This window comes from Acyrthosiphon pisum, chromosome A1 (genome assembly GCF_005508785.2).
Source record: "Acyrthosiphon pisum isolate AL4f chromosome A1, pea_aphid_22Mar2018_4r6ur, whole genome shotgun sequence".
In the NCBI taxonomy this organism is placed as follows: domain Eukaryota; kingdom Metazoa; phylum Arthropoda; class Insecta; order Hemiptera; family Aphididae; genus Acyrthosiphon; species Acyrthosiphon pisum.
In genome coordinates this window covers 18857048-18867368 of record NC_042494.1, presented here as the reverse complement: position 1 = coordinate 18867368, position 10321 = coordinate 18857048, and the positions used below count along the sequence as shown (strand labels likewise).

Here is a 10321-nt window from a genome sequence, read left to right as displayed (position 1 = left end):
TTGCATTTCTCGCCACATAGAATTACTGCACGCATCAGTTTATGCTAGTCCCTATTTTTTTTGTTAATTTTGATACTACTTTTTAATTTTATAGGATACCTAGATATAAACATATTTATATTATGACTTATAAACATATACTATTTTATTTGTTTGTCACAACTCACAGTACATAACTATGTATGCTCACTTACTTATTTATGAACAAAGTATTGCAATTTTAACCCTTTTGTAGATAGTGCTAACAAATATATGTTATAAATATAATATTAAATATTCTTAGTGCGTTGGCCAAACAAATGTAAAAATACTGTTTATTTACAATTTACTATACATATTTTTATTCTGTTATCAATATCGTTATTCGTTATTTGAACAGGCACGCCATGTGCACTGTGCAGTAGCCATGGACCATCGCTACATTTAAAAAAATGCTACCTATTGGTCTATTGTAGCCCACAAGCCTAATACGGAAATAAATAAAATATATTATTTTAGATATTATAAATAATATTATTCAGCCAAATATAATAATAACATATTTTACAACACACTTTTGAATTTAAGAAGATTATAATCAGATTTATTCTCTATCATGTCACAGGCATTTAAGGCAGACACGATAACATTATTTTTGTAGTATATATTATCCATCGACAACATTTAAAACGTTTAGTTGAACGCTATAATAAGTTGACCTTAATGACAAAAAATCTTCAGTTATAAATGTCAAATATTTACTAAAACAATCGACGGGAGAGTCTTGGCTAGAAATTTAAGTGTCTAAACAATTACCATAAAATAGAAAAATCCCTAAAAGCGCGATATGTTTAAAAAAAAATTAATAACATATTTTATATTAATAAGTAAATAATAAATTTAAATTGGCTTAAACTATAACGAAAATTAATAATTGTATATTGCCCCTTTATTTTTGGTCAACTTTTGATTTTTAAGCGGCAACCTTGTTATATATACATACAAAAAGGTTTATTTTCTATAATACACTATAATAAGTTTTAAAAAAAAATGTTCAAACATTAGTTTTATAATAATATAATATAATATGTAAAATTCTAGTATATCAATAAAAAAAATTATGTAGGTATCATAACAATATAATAATAATAATAATATAATAATTATATGAGTAGGTTAGTAGAATAATGGAGAATTAATTTGCGAAAAAATTTTGACGAAAAAATGTAAACAAAAAATTTGTCAGAAGTGGGATTCGAACCCACGCCCTCAGATGAGGACCAGAACGCTCAAATCGGCCTACATTATAGGCCAAGGGATCCCTTGAGTCTGGCGCCTTAGACCGCTCGGCCATCCTGACATGTTACATTTTATTACATTTAGACTATCTAGGTTAATGGCTAATTAAATTTAAAATAGCTTGTTTGTTAATTTAACAAATACGTTAACAATGTTATACTCAATATATTATTTAATAACTTATATTTAAACTCCGTGATAAAATTATTATAACGAAAACAATTGTTGTCAAATGTCAACGCAATTAATATATAATGTCGTTATTACTTATTACAATAATAGTACCTACACACAATATAATATTATTATTAGGTGCATATAACTATTTAAATGTGTATTGGACTCTTGGAGAAAAACAAATTATTTGTGTGTAAAATAAGTCAAGACAAAAATATTAAAACTTTTTATTACTATATAGCTATCCGTCTGATAATCGTGCGTTTAACCCTGACCAGCTAATCCTAATTTTAGATTTGTTATTTCATTCACAAGCAAGTATTTTATATGCGTCACTAAATTTTTATGGATATTATGTGTAATATTATTGAAACAAATTGAAAGTCTCAAATGTTTTAGCTTTTTAAGTTTTAGCTTCTATAATATGATGACAGCGGAGAATTGAAAGAGAAGAGGTCCGAGGTCGATTATTAAAATTAAAACTTAAATGGGTAGGTAAGTAAGTACTTACTACTAGGTAGCATATTTTAATCGAAAGGTTATAAAAACTGTTTTCGGTATATAATATTAATTTTTAGTTGACTTATAAAATAATAGAATTTACAATAATATTAGAAGTTTGGGAAATGAGTCCTGCTTGTGTACCTTAATGTATATAAAATGGCACACCTTTATCTACATTAAATTGTCGGTACCTGAAGTTCACAAATAATTCAAAATCGATGATCCTCAAATCTTCTAATATTCAAAAAGGTTTCAGAAAATTGATAATTCATTAAGGGCGATAATATCTTATATTTTTATCACTGAAAAACAAAAATTCAAAGAAAATAATATATTTCTATGGTATATTTTTTTAGGTATAAATTTTAAAAGTTTAGTAGAACTTTTTTAAATATAATAATGATATAATACCTACCAATTTTTATATTACATGTATTAATATATTATTAAATAGTAGGAAACTGCAGGTACCTTTAAATTATCATTCTTATTTCCATAACTATTATTTTGTAAATATTGATAAATTTACTTAAATAAGTACATATAAACTTAATAAAAAAAAAATATATATTATTTACCTACATGGTTCATGGCTACACGATATCAATAGTAAGAAACTTTAAAAACATGGCTATATCGTAGGTTTTTAGTGTACCCCGTCATTTAGTGTAGGTATTTCAACTGTAAATGATGTGTTTTAAAATTTAATTTAATTTGAATCAAATAATAAATCATTGCATACAAAAAGCGACTCTAAAGGGAGACATAGATAGACACTGCAGAAATAATTTAGCAGTAGGTATATATCTAAGTATATTTTATAATTAATTTATACTAAGGAAGAAGAAGCTACTATTAGTAATTAATTTTTTTATTAGAAAAAACATCCAATATATAATATTATAAATTATTAAAATATTAAATTATATATAATATTATTTTTACTAACTTGTATATATCATGTCAATTCTCCGTGGCGTACACAAAAGAACGGTGTGAATAAGTTTATAGTAAAAAATATAGCTTAAAATTATATTGTAATAAATTTCATTGTGTATAGAAAATAATAATAATAATAGGTAATTTAAAAAACACACATCATTGTAAAACCAATACATTCATCGCCTCACTCACAACCTAAAACCAAGCCAAAATTCAACGGTGTCGAAATTTAGTTTTAAATAATCAAACCAAAATCACCTCGGAATACATTTCGATACTGGTTTGTTATATCCATCATTGTAAACACTAAACAAGTTTACTTAATCAATGCATCCATAGACCACTGACTTATCTCTCTAAGCGCTGTCCATTAGTTTACAGGTCTATGGTTACATCCCCCGATCCCCGCCCGGGTGTGAGAAAACTTTATCATGCCACCGCCAGGTTTGTTATTTTGCCGAATCTAATAATTCGACGGTTCTCGGAAAAACTTACCAATACTGTCTCCATCTTAATTTTAATTTTGTCTATATAGGTTGGTACCTACTTAATTTTATTATTATTATTATATTTTGATCTAACTAATTTATATTAATACCTATATCATTATATAAGTATACTTTTATTTAAATATATTATTTATAATTATTATTGCACAAACTAAAAAATGAATTATTGTCACTTGTATTCTATTTGTTATTATTATTAAAAATTATTGTTATAGTTGACGGCGAGATAACAAACCAGTACTTCTATTTTCAAATCAACCACAAATCTCTTAGGTAACTCACTAATTACGCAAATAAAAAATCAATCTACAAACCAAGATTAAATACTATTAGAATGATTCTGTCCCAACAATATTTAAACCAACTATTATCCTTTATAAATTACCTCAAAGGTCCTTCAATCCGCTTACGCCCTTTTTACTACAATTATAAATAAAACTTTTAAAATTATTTTAAGCAATTACATTTTACCTAGATCCAGCTGGTAATCTTCGTAACTAATTCGTTAGAGTTTAGTATGTTAATATATAATATTATTATTTGTTTATAAATACCTATCATAGATACATTCTGAGGTACCGTTGGTGCACTCGTTATGTTGCTCAAATTTTCTCGTTGCTACAACAAACGTAATAAATTAAAAAAATTTTTTTTTTTTAAAAAACACACATATTGGACAAGAAGCATTGGACTAGAAAAGCACACAAACATCAACAATTAGGTATCTATTATCTATTAAGAAAAAGTAGTTTTATTTGTTGTTTGAATGTTTAATATTAGAACAAATTTAATAACAAATAGATACTGGTTTAATATTAATTTTACTTTACCATTACAATACTAGCTTGATAGATACTTGTAAGTAGAAGTTAATTCTGTAACCAAAAAATCTAGAAAATATACATGATACACAGTTTTTCTGTGTAGTTATTTTAAGTTCAAATTTGGACGAAATTACATATTAAATAACCAAGGATAACGATTTTAGTTATTTTTTTGTAATTTCATAATATAATTCAACTTACCGACTACCGTATTAATAATGAGTTATAACAATACAATTAATATAATATTAATCGGTATAGGATAGACCGATGGAATAAAATACTTACAAATGAGCATAAATTGTTTACCGTTCACGACGTGTGCAATGCCGTTGCGGTAACTTTTACACACAGCGCACACTAATGTTCACTGACTACGTACACATTTACATGACTTGCGCGCGAATGGAATTTGAAAATTGCCTAATTCGAACCCCTTAAATACTGTCCGCTACCGATCTCCTTAATGTAGCCATTTTAAGTATGGGTATTATAATAAAAGTTATGAATACCTAATAATTTATGTCTTCATGGTTATCGAATGAAGTACATTAATTAATATATTACGCCTAGTTCATATAATACATATAATACATGAACTACACCTACCTATAAAATAAAAATATACATTAAGGCAATTTTCTAACATTTATATTATATTTATTACTTAATAAAATTGTGGATTTCTTCAAACTAAATAAATATAATTTAATTACATTTTATTAACTGTGCTAGCAGTGTTTATAATTTTTAAATGCGTATGATAATGCATTTTAATATGTTGTTGAAAAAAGTATAGATGTTTTCTTCACAAATTTATAGGTATTGTTTAAACTAGAAAATATATATAATTGCCTACTCGTGCGTCTATAACTTGATTTCATATTCTATTATCCTACAACCAAAACAAATAATATTAATGAATAAAACAAAAATTACATAAATACTTAGTGACTAGTGTTGGAAAAAACATGTTGGATCTTAAATATAGCGTAACAACAGAAATACACTACATGGCATGGCATAGCATATTATATAGCAACCGAACATAATATATATACAAATTATATCTACCTATTGTATACAGGGTGGTGCAAAAACATCTGTTCAAACTATACGATTTTTTTATTGAAATATTAAAATGTAATGCATATTTATGTTATTTTATGCATTTTATGTAAGACGTAATTATCATATAACATTCACAAATGTTAAAGTTTTGTTAAAACTCTATAGACACATACGTTTTGTGCTATACGCACTATATGTCCATTTTGTTTATTATTAGATAAATGCAAAGTCATCCAACACAGACCAGCGAGTAGATTTCACCTCACACAACCCTCCGACACAGGGCCGTCCCTAAGAACAATTTATGGGGGGAGGGTGGTGGTAAAAATATTAATTTGCTGACTCGACAATTTTTTTTATCGCTTTGCCCGAAAACTTTATATTATTTTACATTACAATTTATATTAGTATTTTAAGAACATATTATATATAGCTTTATTTAAGGGCCTAGTGTATCGTGGAATAGTTGGCCACAGTGACTAATGTCACTATCACCCGGATGGGTGATCACTCTGGTTTCTAGCGACGAATTCTCGCCCCACATACATAATCGTGTTCCTCAACCAACCAACAGTAATCCCCCCCCTCCCCCCACGAAATGCTAATGGCCATAGTTGCCGATAGTTTAGAGTTTAAGACCACTAAAAGAAAAAAAAGCATTATTTTAGATTCTAAGCGGAGCAATTTATTGATTTTCTAATGACGTATTTTTTTTATTTTTTTTATTATTTTTTTTTTTGTCTGTCATCACCTTTTAAGACAGTAAAAATGTTTAGAATTTCTTCAAAAGCATCTTCTCTGATGGGAAAGTGAATCTAGTGGTACTCTGGAGGGTTAAATGTAAAAGAATCCGAGAAAAACAAAACAATTTAAGGAAAAACGGGAATGTTTACGCAAAATCAGTTTTCGACAAAATCGATCTTGGTTTTTAGTGTAACTTTAAAACAAATGACTGTAGATACAATATGTATTTTTCACTGAATGTTTATATTAGCATTTTCTTTACACCATAACATTTTAAAAATATTTTGACTTGTTTTGTCTTGTTTACAGATATTTTCAGTTTCCGATTTTTTTGGTTTTTTTTTCTATATAAATATCAATTAAATTGTATTCGTTGGTTCAAAAAGCGTGAAAATTTAATACAATTCTCTTAATATATTGTTACAACAGCAGTTAAAAAATATTAAAAATACATGGGCACACATTTTTCGTAAGCAACCTTAAGTTCAAATTTTGACAAAATATATAAAATTAAAAATTAGAAAATGTATAAAAGAATTAACTTTTATAACTAAGGATTGAAAATGTAAAACAAGGTTCCACATAATTAGGTTATTTTGTAAACGAAAAATGAAAAAAATATTAAAAAATAGTTTTTTATAGTTATTTTATGTTCAAATTTGGACGAAGTTAGATATATAACAATTTTAAAAATAGATTATAAAAAATAAAAAAAAAATAGTAGAGCGTACTACGTCCTTCTACGCACCTCCCTCCCACCAATTCAAGCACTGATGTCTGATTATAAGTAATATCATTGAAAAAATGCAAAATTTTATGATTGTCAGAAGTGGGATTCGAACCCACGCCCTCAGATGAGGACCAGAACGCTCAATTAAGCTCGTATTAGCAAGCCAAGGGATACCTTGAGTCTGGCGCCTTAGACCGCTCGGCCATCCTGACGTATGAATAACTAGAGCTATTTTCCAACTTTTTTATGGTTCAAAAAGTTTGTAATACAAATGATCGACGTATTAATATTAATTTGTTGTGAAATTAAAATATTTTCTTGTGTTTTGTTAAAACTAGACGAATAATTTTCCATATAAATTATCATAGTGTAATATTGCAATTTAAGTTGCGGTAATGTAAAAATGTTTAACTTATTTCAAAATGAAATTTAATTAAATAAAACGAGATACAAATAAGTAGAATAGGTATCAAAAATAATTTTTAACACAATAAAATATGTATAAATATATTTAACGTACTTTTTATTATCTACTCGCAAAAAAAATCAGTTTTATTATTATATAAACTTTATCCAATTATCCAGTCAACAAAAAAAACTTATTATTATTTATTATTTAATTACGACGCGTGAAGGTCTAAAACTTTCCTATGAATCAAAACTATCAAAACATTTATCTATTACATTAATTATTTTAATTTAAATGCTATTCCTTACAGTTCTACTTTGTGTTCACAATGCGTAGAATTAATATATTATTTTTTTACTTTCCGAGTACTTTCATTAAATACATGAATACGTACATAAATTGTATATATTTTTCCTCTTTAAAATCAAATTGAGTAGGTACACATATAACTAAATAATGATTTATATTTGAACAAAAATGCATTTACCTACCTACATCGGCTACATGGAAGTCTCAATATTATACCTTTCAATGAATTTAAATACTCATAAAAGGGGACGTGAAACGTAAAAGCCTTAGGGTTACTATACAAATATGTGGGTAAAACATTTTAAAATAATTGAAATAATTAGTTGACCTCTAAAAATTAAACCTTAAAAATAAACTCTGCGAATTTTTATACTTTACACTTAAATAAATATTTATACGCTAGTATAATATATGTATGTTGTAGGTATGTGGGTACATAATTGAATATAATATACATTAAAGATATATAAACCGTTAATTCTAAACAAATTAAATACTCAAATAGCATTGTATTATTGTAAAAACGAAATTAGGTTTTAGTCACTTAAGTGCGATTCACCGAAATCTATGTCAGGAATTTAATAATAATTTTACTATAAATTGTTATGTTATAATATGATTTTACAACTGTGACAAATGTGACAAATGTGAACGTATAGGTTACTTGAATATTATGTATTATTGTAATAATGATTTTAGTAGGTAGGTATAAACACTTTAAATTACTTTATTGCATGTACCCGGTACCTACCTACTAGATTTTTCCTTAATAACAAAACACTTAAATATATTTTATGTAAATGTACCAAGTTGGTCAGTTATAAGTTATGTGGCGTACATTAGAAATTCCAAACCGTACAATTCGCGTGATCGTTGTCAACCTAATTTTAATTATATAGGAACAATCATAAAAATATATTTGAGTAATGAGTATACATCAATCATGATTATTATTATTATTTTTAAGATCAAAAATAAATGTTCATATTATTGTAATATCGATTGAATATTAATCAATTACACTTATTAAATAGGTACACTTATTTCTTACACTAATTTCACTTATAATTCATTATAATATAAGTCATGACCGTAAAGTTTGTTATTCAATAAAGCAATTTGCTTTTAGTCTTCAAGTTTCTCTCTATTGACATTAAAACGTAATAAAAAAAATATTTAGTTTTAGATGTAACATCTAAGATACCTGCCTAAACAATATACTCATGAATTATGTATTTAGTTTATAATATTGAACATGTGAAAACCTTTAGGTTTATTTAAAATAGCGGTTTATAATTTTTATATGGATTGAGTTAAAAAAAAAATTGTTGTCTCAAATATTAAACAATCCCAACATGCAAAATAACTAACTATATTTAATTTTATTCGAAAAAAATGTAGTTTTTATTTCAAATTGGTTTTTTATTTGAATTTGATCTAGTTTAAATAAAATTCGTTGTTTTTTTTAAATTAATTAAGTTATAAGTAAGTTTATAGCGTATATATATTATGTTAGTGATGTGGAAGTAAGTGGAATGACAGCTCAGAGGGGTACACTGCAAAGTGTTGGTCCGTTACTCCGATCATCTAAACTTTGAATACTTGTCTAACTATTCTTTGGAAATTCGGTTTTTATGAAATTAAAAATTTCAGAAAAATATTTTGCTTTGGAATATGAAATTAAAAATAGGTACATAGGTAATTGTTAATCAACAATTAAAAATGTAAAAGAATAGTTGAATAAATGTTTTCTTTTTTTAAGTTATTTTGCGTAATGACATAAATTTTTCTAAGAAAAAATATTTTATTAAGCGTTTATACTTTTCAAAATAATTAATGCCTCTAATGTTTAATGAAATATACAGTAATAAATATAAATGCGCGTACCCACTACCCAACGATTGTTATTTACATTTTTGATTTTTGTTTACAAGCTTACACATATTTTACTCGAACCTAAAATGTTACGATCATTAAATATTAACCACCCCATTATTGGTTAATCATATTGTAGTCATGTGCGTTATCTTAGACACAATTTAACGCATTGTATATTTGTATACAGTATACACTATACAAAGTAAAGTATTAGCGATAAAAAACGTATTTTTTTCCGGGGGTCAAGGGGTCCGAAAAAGTTATCTAAGATCAACTATGAATGAAGTAGTGTATTTTAGGAAATATTTTTATAAAAGTTATGTTATAACATAACTATATTAGAGTCTGAGCGGAGCAATGAAGCTAGTGGTTTTACAATGGTGTTTATTTTTTTTTATCCTGTATACCATGACAAATTACATAGGTATCATCACAGCAATTTGATACGCATCCTCCGCTCTTTACTTCGCCTATATCGTAGTTCTCTAGTTCTCCACTTCTTATTGGCTATCAATCATATACATACATATATAACATAGAACAAAATCAACCAATGAGAAGTGGAGAACTACGATATAGGCCGGAGGTGAAGAAGGTGCGTATCTACTGCGCAAGACTAGTACAACTATGATGATATCTATATAATTTGTCATGCTGCATACAAAATTAATTCTACCAGAAGGTGTGCTTCGATTTCAATATATAGTACCTTATCTTTTAGCAAATTGGATCAAGATGGTACTTTAGGAAGGTCATTTTTTGATTTTCTCAATAGCTATTTAATGCCACGGGAAAAACCACCGAAAAATTACGAAAAACCGCTAAATATGGGATTTTAATTTCGCTTTATAACGCTTTGTTTATCACCATAGACACGAATAAAAAATTATAATATTTCAATATTAATTTCAAATTACAGACTATATAAATAATACAATATAAATAT

The 10321-nt window shown here is 26.6% G+C and overlaps 1 protein-coding gene and 2 non-coding genes across 3 annotated transcripts in view; 1 reads left to right on the top strand and 2 right to left on the bottom strand.

The window, feature by feature from the left end:
• LOC100569278 (tachykinins-like) overlaps positions 1 to 10321 on the top strand; it is a 101980-nt gene that overhangs the window by 32147 nt on the left and 59512 nt on the right. The window lies entirely within an intron of this gene.
• TRNAL-CAA lies at positions 1220 to 1339 on the bottom strand. Its single transcript has 2 exons — positions 1302 to 1339; positions 1220 to 1265 (listed from the first exon to the last, which is right to left on the bottom strand). It is a non-coding gene; the product is annotated as a tRNA-Leu (tRNA).
• Positions 6871 to 6991, bottom strand: TRNAL-CAA. Its single transcript has 2 exons — positions 6954 to 6991; positions 6871 to 6916 (listed from the first exon to the last, which is right to left on the bottom strand). It is a non-coding gene; the product is annotated as a tRNA-Leu (tRNA).